The sequence below is a fragment of the Mauremys reevesii genome, linkage group 1 (genome assembly GCF_016161935.1).
Source record: "Mauremys reevesii isolate NIE-2019 linkage group 1, ASM1616193v1, whole genome shotgun sequence".
NCBI classification, from domain to species: domain Eukaryota; kingdom Metazoa; phylum Chordata; order Testudines; family Geoemydidae; genus Mauremys; species Mauremys reevesii.
This window is the reverse complement of record NC_052623.1, coordinates 23,004,707-23,024,691: the sequence shown is the minus strand read 5'-3', so window position 1 is coordinate 23,024,691 and position 19,985 is coordinate 23,004,707. Positions and strand designations below refer to the sequence as shown.

Genomic DNA, 19,985 nt, shown 5'->3' with positions numbered 1-19,985 from the left:
GCTGGCTAATTTACAAGAAAACGTTTGTTTCTGCTTTTCCAAGTGCACGGTGTAACCTAGCAGATAATCCTGTTGGCTTTGTGGTTTCTAGTCCTCTTGTGGTGTGCTCACATTTAAAACAAACCTCTCTATTATCATCATCTGTTTTCCTTTCAATATGCTAAGCATGAAAAAATTCCCATCTCCTTAACTGTTTTTCTGAGATGCACTGGGTAATAGTGTGCAGCTAGCCCCATTGTTATCATATTGCAGGCCTCTTATCTCTTTCCTTGTTGGGCCCATTTATAGCCACCCACATTGGCTTTCAATGTCTAGCACAGAGGTTCTCAACCTTTTTCTTTCTGAGGCCCCCCCAACATGCTATAAAAACTCCACTACCCACCTGTGCCACAACTGGTTTTCTGCATATAAAAGCCACGGCCAGCATTAGGGGGTAGCAAGCAAGGCAATGACCTGGGTTCCCATGCCACCGTGGGCCCCACAAAGCTAAGCTTCTCAGGCTTCAGCTTCAGCCTCGGGTGGCAGGGCTTGGGGCTCCAGGCTTCAGCACCGTGCGGCACAGCTTTGGCCTTCTGCCCTAGGCCCCAGCAAGTCTAATGCTGGCCCTGCTTGTCGGACCCTCTGAAACCTGCTTTTGGCACCCCATAGGGCCCCGTACGGTTGCCAAGATTCTAATTGCACAAAAACGAGCACTCCTGCCCCGCCCCCTGCCCTGCCCCTTCTCTGAGGCCTCGCTCCATCTCCCATCCTTCCATTGCTCGCTCTCCCCCACCCTCACTCACTTTCACTGGGCTGGAGCAGGGAGTTGAGGTGTGGAAGGGGATGTGGGCTCAGGTGAGGCTGTGGATGAGGGGCTTTGGGTGTTGCGGAGGACTCTGGCCTGGGGGTGCGGGCTCCAGGTGGGGCCAGAAATGAGGAGTTCAGGGTGCAGGAGGGGACTCCGGGCTGGGGCAGTGGGAGGGGTGCAGTGGGGTGAGGGTTCCGACTAAGGGTACGGGCTCTGGGGTGCAGCCGGGTATGAGGGGTTTGGGGTACAGGAGGGGTCTCTGGGCTGCTGCTGAGGGGTTCGGAGTGCAGGAGGGGGTCTAGGCTCCAGCTGGGGGTAAGGGCTCTGGAGTGGGGCTGGGGATGAGGCGTTTGGGGTACAGGAGGGGTCTCTGGGCTGGGACAGGGTTGGGTTGTGGGGAGGATCAGGGCTCTGGCTCAGGGTGCAGGCTCTGGGTTGGGGCCGCAGATGAGGAGTTTGGGGTGCAGGAGGGAGCTCAGGGCTGGGGTAAGGTGTTGGGATGTTGGGGGGGTGCGGGCTCAGGGAGGAAGTTCGGTTGTCGGAAGGGACTCTGGACTGGAACAGGGGGTTGGGGTTCTGGGTGCGGGGTCCCAGCAGTGCTTACCGCATCTCCTGGAAGTGGATGCCAGGTCCCTCCAGCCCCTAGGTGCATGGGCAGCCAGTGAGGCTCCACGGGCTGCCCTTGTGTCTGCAGGCACCTTCCCCGCAGCTCCCACTGGTTGTGGTTCCCGGACAATGGGAGCTGCCAAGCCGGCACTCAGGGCGCAGGCAGCGCGCAGCGCCTCCCTGGCTGCCCCAGCACCTACGGGCCGCAGGGACCCAGTAACTGCTTCCGGGAGCTGCACAGAGCTAGGGCAAGCAGGGAGCCTGTCTTAGCCCCGGGCCCCCACAGTGCCACCAGCCAGACTTCTAACAGTCCGGTCAGCAGTGCCGACCTGAGCTGCCAAGGTCCCTTTTTGACTGGGCATTCCAATCGAAAACCAGACGCCTGTCAACCCTACGGCCCCAGACACCTGGTTCAGAACCACTGAAGACACAGATTCTTGGAGAAGCTTCCCTGAGTGCTGCATTCTCAACAACCTCCCTGAGCCCTCCTTAGCGGGTAACATGGAGGGGGAATCTCAGCTCTTTTCCACATCGTGCCAGGGGGATAAAGAAAAGAACATGTATTCCCCGCAAAAGGGGCCATGGAGAAGGTGCCCCATCCCCTTTCCACCTTTGGTTTGTGCATAGAGAGAGAAAAGATCCATCAAAGGAACATCTGTAGATGTGTATGTGTGAGGGGAAAGAACGACTGTAGGGTATAAGGAGTGGGGGTGAGGAGCAGGGGTGGCTGCAGGCACCAGCACAGCGAGCCGTGGGGGGCAGCGTGCTGGTCGCCATGAGGGTGGCAGTCAGGCGGCCTTCGGCGGCATGCCTGAGGGAGGTCCGCCAGTCCCATGGCTTCGGCAGCAATTCGGCGGTGGGAACTCCGAAGGTGCGGAACCGGCAGATCACCCGCAGAAACGCCGCCGAATCTACATGATCAGTGGACCGCCTGCAGGCGTGCTGCCGAAGGCCACCGGACTGCCGTGCTTGGGGCGGCAAAAAACATAGAGCCGGCAAAAAACATAGCTGAATGGTGGTACCAGTGACACAGTGCAAGGGCACCTTCTGGTTCCCAGGAAATTGACAGCTTGTTCCAGATTTGTACCCTTGTGGAGGGAGAGTTTTAAATGATTGGAGGTGAAGATCAGGCTCTGTGTTAGGGGCACAGGACTGGGCTAACTCCTAAACTGAGCTAGCCAACTTTTTTCTTCTTTTACTCCCTATTGTAGGTAGTTATATAACCTCCATAGCATAGCAGGGGACAAGGTGCCTTAAAATCTTCAATGTATTAATCCTCACAACAGGTAGGGAGTGGCTATTACCCTATTTTATAGATGGGGAACTGAGACAGAGAGACAAAGTGAATTGGTTAGTGGCAGAGCAGTGAACTGAACCAGGGTCTCCTGAGTCTTAGAATAGCACCTTAAAGACTGGAGCATCCTTCCTTTTTAGGGTGTCTCTTGCTTAAAGGAAAACACCCTGCTGACTGTGAACGTGTGTGTATTTTTGCTGAGTCATTCCTCCTGCTTTCACTACCTTACTAAGCTGCCTTTTAAAACTTGCTCTTATTTCTCATTATGGGAGTCCACTGTTTGGCCCGGTGTTGCTATGCTCCTGTCAATTGCAGCTTATGACAATGACTGTCTCTGAGCCTCGCTGTTACTTCTATGGAACATGCCATACATACGATGGCTTTGCAAGCTGATCTTTCTCATCTGGTGTTTCATTTTCCCTTTCATGTGCTTTCCTCGCCTCCGCTTGTGTTTACAAGTCTCAGCTTTGAGGCTCCCACAACAAAATTGTTTCATCTTGATGGTGATTTTTTTTTCCATTGTCTAGTTTCCATAGAAAGTTGTTTTGGCAGTTTTTTGAAAGTGCAATTTATCGTTATTGCCCAAATAAGCATAACAGACATTCTAGTGAATTCCAGATTTGGACTGCATGACTCAAACCACACACATGTTTCTCCACTGTCCTTTTTCTCTGAAAATAACTACAGCCACATAAACGTACTTTGTGAACCCATGTTTTGTTGTTTGGAAGGCATAATTTCTCATTATTTGTTGTGTTGCATGAAAGCTTTTACCTCACTAATTCGGTTTGAGATTGTAAAGGCTTGCTGTAAATAATAGTATTCATTAACTGCCTGGCTTGGATGGATGAGAAAGCTAATATAGTAAACACAGACCCTGGCTAGTATACAAGTTTGGAGTGGTACAATGGGGACTGTATACATGAAATAACAAATAGCTAGGGACAGTAGATTGGGAATTTCAACACACCCTCTCTCATAATACAAAAATAAAAGAGTTTTCAATGAGACCAGATTTAAATCTGATAAAAGGAAATGCTTTTTCACACAATGCAAAATTAGCCTGTGGAATGCATTGCCACAAGATGTCATTGAGAACATAAACTTAGGATCATTCAGAAAACAATTAGACATTTTTATAGATAGTGAGAATATTCAAAACTAACAGTAAATAGTGTAAAGAAAATGCACATGAGTTTTAGAAGGGATATGCACCCTCATGCTTCTGGGAATTAGGCAAAAATAAGTTTTGGGTCTCTGGAGGAAGGTTATTCTTTAACTGCCTATTGCAGGGTTTCTTCCATCTCCCTCTGAAGCAGCAGGTTACTCACTACTACCAGAGAGCCAGCATGGAAATTCCTATATTTCTATATGCTGGAATAAATGTGTGTGATTTTAGTATATTCTCTTTTCCTTGCAAGCAGACACTTCCTTTGTGTTGGTCTGACCAGGAATAATCCTGAAACAGGTAGCCTTCCTGTCTGGTGATGGGATTACATTTATGTTGCAAAGCCCCACCACAGACGTAGATGTTCTCCAATCATGTGCCAGCTGAGTTTGAACTTGTAAGAGTTTGGTGAAGCTGGGTAGGTGAAGATGGTTTGGGTAAGTTCAACACTTCTCCAATCTCTGATTACATTGTCTACTACGTAACCTATCTTTCCATTGCCATAGAAAGTGGAGGGTATCTTAATGGTCTAAGTGCCAAGTTTGGCATTGTTAGACTCCTCAGGTTCAGATCAACTCTTTTTCCTTAAGATATAGATAAAGTGAATACCTCATGGTTTATTATTATGGCTTATTTGGAAGAGACATGAAAAACAAAAGACTTGCTGTATGAACCTTAAAAATGCCTGGCACCTTACAAGAGTGTAGATTCCAGTGTCCTTTGCCAAAATTTCCTCTCCCTATCCTGCTGTGCAGCTTTTGTGAGCCACTCAGTTGCTACCCTCTGTGATGTCTTGGGGTCTGCTCAGACCAGTAAGGGGTTCTGTCACCACTTGCCCTGTAACTTTGGGGTGCCAGAGTACCATGTGGTTATAGTGCAGATCCCTGACATCAGTAGCCAGCCTGTAAACATAAGGTCTCACCCTGGCTTCCACCAGCCTGGTTACTCCTTGCAGGGTGATACAAACAGCCCTTGCAGTCCCAAGTCTCCCCAAATCTGTCCTCCCCGAGTTCTTAAGCACCAAACACTCAGACTATTCCCCACTGGTTCATCACCCCTGAAGGCGTGAAACCAGCCTCTCAGTTATCAGTTCACTTTGGGATACATGCTCCACACAGTTTGCACAATAGAAACCTACTCAGAGTAAAAACAAACAAAAAGTTTATTTTCTAGAAAGATTCAAAGATGAACGAGTAAAGGAAAGCAAACACATAAAAATTACTTGAAAAATCAGCATAAAGATGAAACATCAGGCATTATACTTCCACTTGAGAGAAAATCCCTTTTCTAATACAAGTTACTGGTAGCCTTTGAACAATTTCCAGCCCCCTAGCTATGGGGAGGGGGGCAGGATTCAGCATTCATGGATAGCTTCCCACCTAAAGCTGTCCCTCGGTATTTACACAGGTATCTCTTCAAACCCCTTCCACTTTAAAAGAGTTTGCAGCATAGGTAATGTGAAGGGGCGGAGCATAAGAGGTCAAGTGCCATCCCCTGATTTCTGCTTGGCCTCCTGGGGGCGGAGGTGGGAGAGGGGATCTGTCCTTTTTCTGCTGCACCCGCCTCCCGGCACATTCGGCCCCTGTCCCTGGCAGCTGGGCCTGGGCAGGGAGAGGAAGGGGTGAGACATCTCACACTGGTCTCTCCAGTTGGCTGCTCTGTGCAGCCCAACAGCTGCCTGCAAGAGCCAGGCTGGGGAGGTGGCAGCTTCCACTCCCCGCCTTGGCCTGGCTGCCAGGGACAGGGCCAAGCGAGCTGGATTCCCCTCTCTGCCCCAGCAGGTTTCTAGCTCACTCAGCACCTGTCCCCAGTAGCCAGGCCCGGGCGGGGAGCGCAAGCCGCTGCCTCTCAAGCTAGGTTCTTCCAGGCAGCTGCCGCGTTGCATAGAGCAGCGACTCTGAGCAGCCATAGGGTGACCATGCGTCCCATTTTAGCCAGAACAGTCATAAGAACATAAGAACATAAGAAAGGCCGTACCAAAGGTCCATCTAGCCCAGTATCTGTCTACCAACAGTGGCCAATGCCAGGTGCCCCAGAGAGAGTGAACCTAACAGGCAATGATCAAGTGATCTCTCTCCTGCCATCCATCTCCATCCTCTGATGAACAGAGGCTAGGGACACCATTCTTACCCATCCTGGCTAATAGCCATTTATGGACTTAGCCACCATGAATTTATCCAGTCCCCTTTTAAACATTGTTATAGTCCTAGCCTTCACAACCTCCTCAGGTAAGGAGTTCCACAAGTTGACTGTGCGCTGTGTGAAGAAGAACTTCCTTTTATTTGTTTTAAACCTGCTGCCTATTATTTTCATTTGGTGACCCCTAGTTCTTGTATTATGGGAATAAGTAAATAACTTTTCCTTATCCACTTTCTCAACATCACTCATGATTTTATATACCTCTATCATGTCCCCCCATAGTCTTCTCTTTTCCAAGCTGAAGAGTCCTAGCCTCTTTAATCTTTCCTCGTATGGGACCCTCTCTAAACCCTTAATCATTTTAGTTGCCCTTTTCTGAACCTTTTCTAGTGCTAGAATATCTTTTTTGAGGTGAGGAGACCACATCTGTACACAGTATTCGAGATGATGGATTTATATAAGGGCAATAATATATTCTCAGTCCTATTCTCTATCCCCTTTAATGATTCCTAACATCCTGTTTGCTTTTACATCTTCAGAGAACTATCAAGATCTTTTTGTATGTATAGTTGGGGTTATTTTTTCCAATGTGCATTACTTTACATTTATCCACATTAAATTTCATTTGCCATTTTGTTGCCCAATCACTTAGTTTTGTGAGATCTTTTTTAACTTCTTCACAATCTGCTTTGGTCTTAACTATCTTGAGTAGTTTAGTGTCATCTGCAAACTTTGCCACCTCACTGTTTACCCCTTTCTCCAGATCATTTATGAATAAATTGAATAGGATTGGTCCGAGGACTGACCCTTGGGGAACACCACTAGTTACCCCTCTCCATTCTGAGAATTTACCATTAATTCCTACCCTTTGTTCCCTGTCCTTTAACCAGTTCTCAATCCATGAAAGGACCTTCCCTTTTATCCCATGACAGCTTAATTTACATAAGAGCCTTTGGTGAGGGACCTTGTCAAAGGCTTTCTGGAAATCTAAGTACACTATGTCCACCGGATCCCCCTTGTCCACATGTTTGTTGACCCCTTCAAAGAACTCTAATAGATTAGTAAGACACAATTTCCCTTTACAGAAACCATGTAAGCCGTGTCTTGGCCGTCCCAACCTTTGTGGCAGAAGTGGGCATTTGTCCCATTTGTTCTTGATGACTTGATCAGGTGGCAAGAGCAAATGGGACAAATGCCCACTTTTGTCAAAAAAAGTGAGGTGCGTTGCTGAGGAACGTGCGGGGCGAGGGGCGAGCGGCTCGGGCCAGCCATGCGGGGTTGGGGGGCAGAGTTCAGGCCAGTCCCACGCAGGGCAGGGGAGGGCTCAGGCCAGTCCCACACAGTGTCACGTTTGCCCTTTGGGAAATACGGTCACCCTAGGCAGCCACCTTCAGCTGTTTGAGAAGCAGCTCCGTCCCACTCCCGTACGGGCCTGGCTGCCAGGGACAGGGGCTGAATGTGCCGGGGGAAGGGAGGCAGAGTGGGAGAAGGACAGAGCCCCCCCTCCCCACAGATAATATTGGTGGGGCAGAAAAAGCATAGCAGTCCCTGGGCTGGGCGCAGGGTAATGGGGGGTCTCTGGGGAAGGTGCTGGGAGCAGGTTCCCTGGCCTCTGCTCAGCCGGCACCAGGGCTGGCCGCAGGCAGGCCCAGAGGCACATGCTTCCCACTTAGGGTGACCATATGTCCCAATTTTATAGGGATAGTCATGATTTTGGGGTCTTTTTCTTATATATGCTCGTATTACCCCCCCCACACACACACACACACTGTCCCAATTTTTCACACTTGCTGCCTGGTCACCCTATTCCTGCTCCTGTGCCCCCAGCCTTCCCCAGGAGCCAGCGGGATTGGCCGCCCTGGCCCAGGGAGGTGGGGCTGGAAGTTCCTCCCAGAGGCGACACATGGGGCAGTCACGTACCCTCCCCTTTATATTGCGTTCCCCCTCCCACCCCAGTAACAGGAGGCATGAGTCATCTATGGTTTGCTAGGGGTTTTTTAGATAGATATTCAAAGTGAGAAAATCCCCAGTTGTCTCGGTGTCTTTCCATTAATTCTTACTAGCCCATGGTTGTCTTTTCCTGGGTTTCCAATGCAACATTACTTGAGCCCAGTTTTGTGTAAATACATGGCTTGAGAAGTACCCCTCCCTGCTATGAGGGTAGCTACAGTTCCACCACACATTATAAGCAGTTTTCTATATATATAAATACATAGATTCATAACCACATACTTTATACATATATCTCATAATGACCATCAGGTTCAAAAGCTTTCATAAAAGACGTTCTCAACATATTTATATAGTATAACACAATATGCAATCAGTTGGTTTAATTGCACATTCTGTGGCTTTAAACTTTCTGTTCTCCCTTCAGGGTGTCTGGACTTTGTCTGTCACCCTCTAGGCTGGATGTGCCTGTACTTTGTTTCAGTCATGCTTTAGTCAGTTAAATGATTTTGAATCCTTTGAGATGGGATGTGTTATGTAAATATACAGTGTAGTATTAATGCTACTCCACTGTTGAATTCTGATCATTAAAAGATTAATTCCTATGGGTTTCCCGCCAGGTTAATTCACTTTTTCTGAGTCGATCTAGCCCAGTATCCTGCCTTCCAACAGTGGCCAATGCCAGGTGCCCCAGAGGAAATGAATAGAACAGTGATCCAACCCCTGCTGCCCATTCCCAGCTTCCGGCAAACAGAGGCTAGGGACACCATCCCTGCCCATCCTGGCTGGTAGCCATTGATAGACCCATCCTCCATGAACTTAGCTAATTCTTTTTTGAACCCTGTTATAGTCTTTGCCTTCACAACATCCTCTGGCAAGAAGTTCCACAGGCTGACCGTGTGTTGTATGAAAAGTTGCATTATATCAGAGCACCCAAAGTATGCGTGTGTGACAGGGAAAGAGTTGTGGTTGGGGGTGACTAATTTAACATAAATTTTGGTCCAGAAGCAAGAGCGCTGGAAAATAATGGACAGCTAATTGAGCTATGTGAAGAATCATAATGAGGTTGGTGATCATGATATTTTGAAAACTTGAAAGAAAACTACAGTGCTTAGTTAGAATACCTTGTGTAACTGAAATGGTTATTTGATAAATAAGAACGTCTTCAAACTGATTTTAAAAGGACTGCCACCATTTTAGTGAATTGTATAAATGGCTTCACAGTGAAAGGTAGCATTTTAATGTTAATTTTCCCTGAAGCAGCAGTCTGATGCTGGTTAAGACTATGATATTGGATATCTAAATTTAGTATCCAGTTAAATATTGAATTTATTTGCCCAAAGCCATTATTTATTTTTAGCACTATAGGTGTGCATGGCCCTTTAAAGACAAATAGAAGCGGCCAAGTTCTGTGCCTTGTGAAGCTTGTAGTGTGTCTGATCCTGCAAACTTTAGGGAACTACCTGCAGTATTAAGACTTTAGTGGAATTACTCATGGAAGTAAGCACTACTCTTAATTGTAAGTGTTCACAAGATCAGGCCCTGAATTAGACAATGTACCAAGAAAGTTATTGTGTGCTTATTACAAACACAAAACCCATATAGTTTCAGTTTATAACACTAGAAAATCTCATTCTAAATTAAAGTTAATCCATGAGTTCAATGCTGAGGTTGAGTTTGGGAGGGGGGGGAGAGGAAAAACAAAGGCCTTCTGTGTTCTTGGGCACAAAACTGCAGCGATGTTCAGAATAAACATTCCAAGCAGTGGTAACTGCACGTTCACTGTCCATGCTAAGTTGTGGGAGCTGCCAGGTAAGCATGTGCAGATTTAGCTAAGCACGGAAAATGCACATTGGCATGCAGATGGCTCAGCGTCTGAGAAGAGATTTTTTTTTTCATATAAAAGTTAAACTCTTCATATCGATATCAGTAGATTTGGGTAATAAATCAGCTGAGTTTAGTAGAATGAGTTCTTAATATATGTTATTGTTCAGTTTTAACCAAGGTGCCTTACCAACTTGTGTTATCATTATGTATCTCAGAGAGAGCCAGCTCCTCTGACGCACCCCATTTCCTTGTCCTGCTGTATACCCAGTAGGGCCTGGGCCATAAAGCTCTAGGACAGTGATGGGCAAGCTGCAGCCCGCAGGCCTGATGTGGCCCATTGGTGTAATCTAATTGCGGGCCGCAAGACATTTTGCTGACGTTGACAGTCCACAGGCAAGGCCCCCCGCAGCTCCCAGGGGCCGCAGTTCGCCGTTCCCAGCCATCTGCTGCTTCCTGCAGTTCCCATAGGGCAGGAACCACAGGTTGCCCACCATTGTCCTAGAGCTTCATGGCCCAGGTCCCACTGGGTACAGAGTAGAACAAGGAAATGGGGGGCGTCAGAGGAGCTAGCTGTCTCTGAGATACATATACATATAATAGAAGATAGCAGATTGTTTTAAATTATGCCAGTTTGGAATAGCCAGCGGCCAGTAGCATTCTGGTCAAGTCCCAGCATTCCTTTTACTCTAGAGCCAGCCAGGATTGATGGTATATTAGCAGGCTTCATTGGCTATAGCTAACTGAGGACTTCCCCATGCAAGGGGAATTTTCAGCTGGTGAAATCTGGCCAGTTTCCTTCCTCCATATGCTGTCAGAGATGCGCAGAAGCAGGATACAACCAGACAATCCAGTTCTATAAGTGCAAGGTGCCATTTAACCATTTCATTAAGAGAGAGAGAGAGAGAGAGAGAGAGAGAGGCAAAAAGAATGACTGGAAAATTCAGTAACAATGAGTGCTGTCTTGCTATGGCAGAACGCTTTCTGCCTAAATTGGACTAGGTAGTGAAGACCTGCCAAGAATGGCATTGGGAGAAAAATATTGTCAGGTGAGGAGATAAAAACTTTTCAGCATGGTTCCTCTGTTGGGGACTTCCTGGCACTTGGCAAAGTATAGTGGACAATTAATGAGAAACAATGATAAGTGCCAGCCATCTGGACTTAAGCCTACACTGCTAGCGATGTTGTGGAACAAAACAGACGCTCAAGCTAGGAAGTCTCTTACCCTTCCAAGAGAGTTTAGAAAGACTCAAAAATAAGGGAGGGAGCATCTGAAAATGGTCTTTGGGGAAATATAAGATTTCAGCCACCAGACTTACCATTATCTGTGTTTCATTATCTGTACTTCCATTCTAGCTAAACAATAGAGTTGATAACCTTATAGTAATTTATTGTGAAATAATGCATGTGCTTTAGTTTTAAACTAAGGGACAGATGGAGGATGAAGGGATAAAACTGTGTATGAGGAATACATAAAACTGCTGGGCCAAGTTGTGAAATTAACAGGACTGTTTGTGTGAGTAAAGGTTGCAAGATTGAGGTGTTAGCCCTGGCAGAGCTGTCCTGACTGGGTTGCATCTTAATTTACCGCTTCCCTAAATCTCCCTGCCATTCTCATTGGGTCCTGTAGTTTTCTTCCATTTCTTTCCAGTTCAGCAGACTATTTAGTGTAATTACTGGGGCTTTTTCCCTCCAGTGTAATACAGTTTGTATTTATTATTATCTATCAGTATTACATTACGGTGATTTTTTAAACAAATAGCCTTCACAACATACAAGATACAAGGGAATAGCGACTGTCTAAAACAGGGGTAGGCAACGCAGCACAAAAGCTGATTTTCAGTGGCACTCAGGCTGCCCGGGTCCTGGCCACCGCTCTGGGGGGGCTCTGCATTTTAATTTAATTTAAAATGAAGCTTCTTAAGCATTTTAAAAACCTTATTTACTTTACATACAATAATAGTTTAGTTATATATTATAGATTTATAGAAAGAGACCTTCTAAAAACATTAAAATGTATTACTGGCACACAAAACCTTAAATTAAAGTGAATAAATGAAGACTCGGCACACCACTTCTGAAAGGTTGCCGACCCCTGGTCTAAAATTTATCCCCATGAGTCACCAATAAATCCTGACCACAGATCTATTCTGTAAGTTAGGGTTGTTAGGAATTTTGTTAAACCTTCCGCAGAACTCCTGTATTTGTTCTTGACTTTCTTTTACGTTCTCTAAAGTTCTCTCAAACTTAAGAGCGTAGTTGTCACAGAGACCCCGAGCGATGCTCTGGAACTGCTCCCCACAAAGCCAGTCAGGACTTCGGGGAGCCTCCTCTCCCATGGAGCAGACTGTCTTCAAGACAAGAATCTCACACGGCTTCACCTCCTGGGTTTGACCTTGGAGCATTCAGCATATGCCCCTCCGTGCGCTTCCCATAGCGAGTCTGCCCAGGCGGGGTCCTGGGGAAGCCAGAGGGTCCTGCACGCACCCCCAGCTTCGCAATCAGACGTGACTCTCAGCCAGCCAGTAAAACAGAGGTTTATTAGATGACAGGAACACGGTCTAAAACAGAGCTTGTAGGTACAGAGACCAGGATTCCTCAGCCAGGTCCATTCTGGGGCCCAGCGAGCCAGACAACCCTGTCTGCCCTCACTTCCTGTCCCAGCCAGCTCCAAACTGAAACCCCCTCCAACCCCTCCTTTCTGGCTTTTGTCTCTTTCCCGGGCCAGGAGGTCACCTGATCTTTGTTCACCTTTAGCCATCCCCTTGAGGGGGGAAGGGCCCCAGCCATTTGTTGCTAGGAGACAGATTGTCAGCCATTTATGCACACTGGAGACTTAGAATGCATAGGGGAATCTGAGGCACCCACACAGTATTCAGAGGAAACGTTAAGAACAGTCCCACTTCATCATAGTTGTCTTCTGGCGGTCAGTGATCACATTGTCTTGCACTGTTCATGCTTTGAGCTCCTTATTCCTTCCCTTAAGGATCATGCCAGGTGATCCAATAAATCACAGGGATCATTTTTGTCCTAGTTTTACATAATTAGAATAATAGAATCATAGAATATTAGGGTTGGAAGAGACCTCAGGAGGTCATCTAGTCCAAACCCCTTCTCAAAGCAGGACCAACACCAACTAAATCATCCCAGCCAGGGCTTTGTGAAGCCGGGCCTTAAAAACCTCTAAGGATGGAGATTCCACCACCTCCCTAGATAACCCATTCCAGTGCTTCACCACCCTCTTAGTGAAATAATTGATCAACTTTGTGGCAGAGTCCATCATACTTTGCTCATTCCTTTTCTTGTTTCTTAGTTATGTTTGTTTGATGATATGGCAATATCAATTAATATGGTCTATTTTTCTTTTTTCCTATAACTACTATGTCCTGTTTGCCTACACCATTTTGCCTGTAATAATTGTCAGATTCCATAAAATATTAGCTTCTTCATTCTCTAGAGTCCTTTCAATTCGGTGACTGTCATACCACATGGTGTGTTTAAATCTGTACTGGTCACAGAGACTCCAATGCAGACTTGGCAACCGCATTGAGTCTATTCATATGTTCTCTCCCAGTCAGGACCCTGCAGACACACAACACATGTTCTACCATCTTTTCCTTTTCTGAACATATTCTGTAGTTCGGGGAGAAGTTCTGTCGGTCAACTTTGAACATAGAACTTAAGGACTGCTCTTGTGCACTCATAACGAGTCTGTCTTTTGAGATATCCTACTACAAGCCATGAGTTTGTTAATCTTCAGTCAGTAATGAGTCTGATCTCTCTACACCAGTGTCTATGCACTGATCTCTATTTAAATCTTTGAAGTCTTCCTTGGATGATTTCCTTTCCTTTATGCTTTGGTTGGTTGGGATGCACACTCAGCCATCACTTGTTACCTTGATCAGATGATTTTTCATGCTGGCTGACTCCTAATATATTTTGATGTTATACTCTTCATTGTCAGTTGCTTCGTGCATGGATAGAAGACCTTTTCCTGCATAGCATCTTTGGATGTACATTCTGTCCACACTTTGATATTCATTACTCTATGTATCTCCAGGAAGTTTGGATGACAGCTTATTTCTTCTCTTCCTGATTCCACTTGAGGACTTTGGCAGTGTACTGTACTACTGGTATCACCCACATATTAATGGCTCAGATCACATTTTTCAAGTTGAGTTTTGTGCTTAAAATGATTCCTTAATGTTCTTTCCTCACTTCTTCTTTGACTTCCTTATGTTGTAACTCTGACAGTTCCCTAACTCCAAGGTATTTGTAGGGACCATGCTGATAGAGATCTTGGATAATACTTTTGTTAACTTGTATTCCATCTGTTTGTACCAGTTTTCTCCTCTTTACAGACACTGACACACATGTAGCTAAGACAACCCATAGCTTTATATCTTCACCAAACTTTTCTACACATATCAACTCTATATCTCTTGTTACCAACCATATAGTTTCAGGTCATCCATGTATAACCAATGGTTAACTGGTTGCTGCTCTTTGCTGATATGATAACCATAGTTTATCTCACAGAGCATTGTCTCAGTGGCAGCATTGCTACCATAAACATGACTGTTGGTAAGGAAACCCCTTGAAAGATTCCTCTTTCAATTTGGACCTCATCAATGAGTCCCTTCCAGCAATAGTCAAGTGTTCCAGTTAAAGATAGATTGCTGCAGACAAAAAATGGTCTTTGGATGAACCTTGTGCATTTTCAGTGTCTCTCTGATCCACAAAATATGAGATGCTGTCATATGCTTTTCAGCAATGTATCCACACCATATCTAAATTTTTGTTGTTTGGTTTGCATCTTCTGTGATCCTCCTGCTGAGACTGAGATGGCCTTTTATCCTTATCATGACTTCTGTGCAGCCTTTTTGCTCAGGAGGCAGCAACCCATTGAGAACTGTCACTTTCTAGATCATCTTTGCCAGAATTACCATTAGAAGTTTCCACATAGTTTGTAAACACGTCATCAGTCTATAATTCATAGGATTACTGTGTCCCTTCTTTTTTATGAGGATTATTCTTCTTGTCGCCATACACCTTGAACATCCATTTTTCAGACATTTATTAAGTTGTTCAAGTAAGCAATCATGGAGAGATATTAGGTGTTTCAGACAGAATTCATGCATCCCACCTGGTCTGAGTGCTTTCCAATTTTTCATTCCTCTCAGTACCTCATCTGTTTCTTTATTGATGATACTGCATATTCCTCTATTGTATGGTTTTTAAATTTTTCTCTCAAGTTTTAATCCAGTCCACTGTCTTGTTATGTTGTATATCATCAGACCAGAGTTCCTTCCAGTAGAGCAAAAACTCTTCTACATTATGTCTCACAGTGAATGCCAGTGAAAATGAGGTAGGATCAGAGGCTAAAGTAGGGATTTAAAAATTACCTAGATTAGTTAGATATCTTCAAGTCACCTGGGCCTGATGAAATATATCATAGAATACTCAAGGAGCTGACTGAGGAGATATCTGAGCCATTGCCGATTATCTTTTAAAAGTCTAGAGTCTCTCCTGTCTTCTATGAGGACTGGAAAAGGGCAAATATAGTGCCAATCTATAAAAAGGGAAATAAGGACAACCTGGGAAATTATACATCCGTCATCTTAACTTCAATACCCAGAAAGATAATGGAGCAAATAATTAAGCAATCAGTTTGAAAACACCTAGAAGATAATAAGGTGATAAGTAACAGATAGCACAGATTTGTCAAGATCAAATTGTGTCAAACCAACCTAATAGCTTTCTTTCACAGGGCAACAAGCCCTATGGATGGGGGGGAAGTGGTAGATGTGGTATATCTTGACTTTAGTAAGGCTTTTGATACTGTCTTGCATGACCTTCTCATAAACAAACAAGGGAAATACAACCTAGATGGAGTTACTATTAGGTGGGTGCATAACTTTGTTGGCAAATCGTTCACAGAGAGTAGTTATCAGAGGTTCACAGTCAAGCTGGATGGGCATAATGATTGGGGTCCCTCAGGGATCAGTTCTGGGTCCGGTTCTGTTCAATATCTTCATCAATTATTTAGATAATAGCATAAAGAGTACATTTATAAAGTTTGCAGATAATACCAAGCTGGGAGGAGTTGCAGTGCTTTGGAAGATAGGATTAAAAATCAAAATGATCTGGATAAACTGAAGAAATGGTCTGAAGTAAACAGGATGAAATTCAATATGGACAAATGCAAAGTACTCCACTTAAGAAGGAACAAGCAGTTGCACACATACAAAATGGGAAATAACTGCCTAGAAAGGAGGACTCTGGAAAGGGATCTTGTGGTCATAGTGAATCACATGCTAAATATGAGTCAACAGTGTAACACTGCTGCAAAGAAACCAAGCATAATTCTGGGATGTATTAGCAGAAGTGTTGTAAGCAAGACATGGGAAGTAATTCTTCTGCTGTACTCTGCACTGATTAGGCCTCAACTGGATTATTGTGTCCAGTTCTGGGTGCCCCATTTCAGGAAAGATGTGGACAAATTGGAGAAAGTCCAAGAAAAGCAACAAAAATGATTAAAGGTCTAGAAAACATGACCTATGAGGGAAGATTGAAAAAATTGGGTTTGTTTAATCTGGAGAAGAAAAGACTGAGAGGGGACATGATAACAGTTTTAAAGTACATAAAACATGGTTACAAGAAGGGGGAAGGGGAAATTGTTGCCCTCAACCTCTCAGGATAGCACAAGGAGCAATGGGCTTAAATTGCAACAAGGGCAGTTTAGGTAGCACATTAGAAAAAACTTCCTAATTGTCAGCACTGCATAAATTGCCTAGGGAGGTTGTGGAATCTCCATCACTGGAGATTTTTAAGAGCAGGTTCGACAAAGATCTGTCAGGGATGGCCTAGATAATACTTAGACCTGCCATGGATTAGATGACCTCTTGAGGTCCCTTCCAGTCCTATGATTCTATAATTAAAATATTTATTGGCTCTGTGTTTTTTCCTATTCTTCTTTTAATGTTGATCTGATCAAAGAATCTCTTAAGGTCTCTTTTAATTCTGACAGCTCATTATTATTATTTTTTAATTCAGAATGACTGTCCCCTGCTTAAATTCTATGGGCAAATTGCTGATGCTCTGACTCTTTCTGGCAACACAAGCTACTGAACACAGTGTAAACACTTTAAAAAATTATAGCATGAAAATGAAAGGTCTTGAATCACAATGGCTGGTTGCATCATTTAAAGGGCTTCTTCAAGGAGTAGGTTTTTAGATCTGCGCTAATTAATATTGGAAAGTGGCATTAGATGTAAAGCATTCTGTTTAATTATGGATGAGAGTGCTCCTTTTAAGTGCACCTTCTGATGAAATGAAGAGATCATTATTACCATTATTGTTATTATTTTATACACTCTCCATTAATGCACCTATCCCCTCCTCTCCCCAAACATCAGGTCACATTTCAACAAGATGTCCGTTGCTTTCCCACATTCTCTTTTAATTATCACTTTCTCTCTTCACCAATCCGGGGGTTTTCACTGGGGCCTAGCTCAGTCTCACAGGAGTTGGAAGTATTGTGCAGCCGCTATTTTACTGAATCATTTCTAGAAGCTTGGTGCAAATTGAAACCCATGGCTCCAGGGAGAAAGATCGCTGAGAGGCTGTTTTGCTTCTTGGGCAACATATGAAGCCAGGATCTCGGCTTTCCTTTTCTCACTCCATTATTCTCACAGTTTTGGGTTGATTTTGGAGCTACCTGCTGTATCATTTCACTTTATTCTAAATTTGTTGTTTTGCATTAAAATGGGACTGATTTCTATGGCAGCTGATCAGTGTTCATCTTGGGCTTGATGATTGTCACTGTGCTGCACACCATGGCTAATTGAAACTTTACAGCAGCAGCAGGAATAGAACTAATAGAGTCAAAGATTTTTAAGACCAGAAGGGAATCATTAAATCATCGAGTCTAACCTCCTGTATAACACAGTCCATAGAATTTTCCCCGCTATCTTTGTATTGAGCCCAATAACTTGTTTTTCATTACAATATTTCTTTCAGAAAGACATCCAGTCATGATTCAAAGACTCTAAGAGATGGAAAATTCACCACTTCCCTTGGTAGTTTGTTCCAGTGGTTAATCACACCCTCACTGTTAAAAATGTGTGCTTTCGAACTTGAATTCATTTGGTTTTAATTTCCAGCAATCGGTTATTGTTATGCATTTCTCTGCTACATTAAACTCACATCCTCTTTTTCCAAAAGTACAAGATCCTTCCACTTGAACTGAAGGAGAGTCTCAGTTCTCTTAGCAGTATAAAACCTATGCCACACAGTTGAGCAGATCTAATTGCATCCAGTAAGTGGACCTTTACCAAAATTTGAAGTGCAGGGTGTGTTCAGATCCTGAGTTTTGGCTCAGCTAGTTATGGCACCAACTGTGAAGTTAGATGTAGTCTCGAAATCAGACTCCTCTCCAACCCCCCTTATGCATACTTTCTGGGGTTCCCTTTTCACCCCTCTGGTTGGAAAGAGCCTGTACTGGAGCCCTAGTGTAAGCACCTGTCAGAAGGAGTCACTTACTAGTGGTCACCAGGCCTCAGTGGGTCACAGCTGAGGATGCCAAATTCAAGGCAGACCGCTGAGAAATAGGACACACTCACCCCAAACTGGTGGTTATTTTGTCATTATATCAGTGGTTCTCAGCCAGGGGTCATGTAACCCCTGGGGTACACAGAGGTCTTGCAGGGGGTATATCAACTCATCTAGATGTTTGCCTAGTTTTACCACAGACGACCCCCCAAAAAAAAAAAAAAAAGCACTAGCGAATTCAGTACAAACTGAAATTTCATACAGACAGTGACTTGCTTATACTGCTCTATATACACAATACACTGAGATGTAAGTACAATATTTATATTCCAATTGATTTATTGGATAGTAAAAATGAGAAAGTAAGCAATTTTTCAGTAATAGTGTGCTGTGACACTTTTGTATTTTTATGTCTGATTTTGTAAGCAAGTAGTTTAAGCGAGGTGAAACTTGGGGGTAAATAAGACAAATCAGACTCCTGAAAGGGGTACAGTAGTCTGAAAGGTTGAGAGCCGCCATATTAGATTATACCACGCCAGTAACAAAAGTAACTTCTGTCTCACCACACTGGATAACAAGAAGTCAAAAATAGTCTCCTTAGACATTCCACCCTTGGCTCACCATCCAGACACAAAACTTTATGGTGAGTGGTTATTGAAAACCAATTTAATCAAATAGAGGATCCTTCTAATCCCAAGGACTCAGCTACTTAGCCAGGTTTATATAGAACTCAGATTTTACCCTGTAATCACACTGATGCCAATCATTTAGACACTAAAACTAAAAGTTTAATAATACAAAGAAGAGAACAGAGACGCATGGATGGGATGACATGCGTCTGATGAAGTGGGTATTCACCCACGAAAGCTTATGCTCCAATACATCTGTTAGTCTACAAGGTGCCACAGGACTCTTTGTTGCTTTTTACAGATCCAGACTAACACAGCTACCTCTGTGATACAAAGAAAAGAGTTATAAATTAATAGATCATATACATACAAGTGATTTTTCAGTGTTCATACATCAGGATCATAGCAGTGATGGAATAAACTGCTGGCTTGCAAAAGTCTCTCTGTTAACTTCCAAAAGATTGGAAGGTCCTCCGTTCAGAGTTCAAAATTCTCCTTTTAGTTGTAAATCCACAGTCCAGAGAATTAGGGAAGGAAAGAGGCAACAATGGAGATCTCAGTGGTCTTTTATATCATCTGCTGTGTGCCTGGAAATTTACTGTCCTTAATGGGCCATCAACACATAGCTGTCGAGCCTGGATGTCAATCTTATCCTGTGGATGTTAGCCAGGAATACAATATATGTATTAAGATAGAAGGCTAGGGCCAATATTCATAACTTAAGATACAAAGATGATCCATGGATTTAATGAGGATAATCATATTGATAGAGTGTATCTTTTCCATTGACATCTTACATGACGTTGTACAACAGTGATAATAGCAATGATATAAATGGTCATATTCAATCACACAGCATCACAGTAGTTGTCAAGGAAGTCTCTCTTCTCAGAACATAAAAGCACTGCCCTGTAATCCTCTTGGTCTTGTAGCAAGGAACTGAGATGGGAAGTTGAGCTCAGATCCTTTGCATGTCAATGATTTCGCTGCTATTAGACCTGTGTGCTGAGGCCAGAATACTACTTTGAACGTTTT

At 44.2% G+C, this 19,985-nt stretch overlaps 1 long non-coding RNA gene across 6 annotated transcripts in view; it reads left to right on the top strand.

The window, feature by feature from the left end:
- Nucleotides 1–19,985, top strand: part of LOC120383867 — a 605,485-nt gene that overhangs the window by 523,652 nt on the left and 61,848 nt on the right. The gene's annotated exons all lie outside the window — the stretch shown is intronic.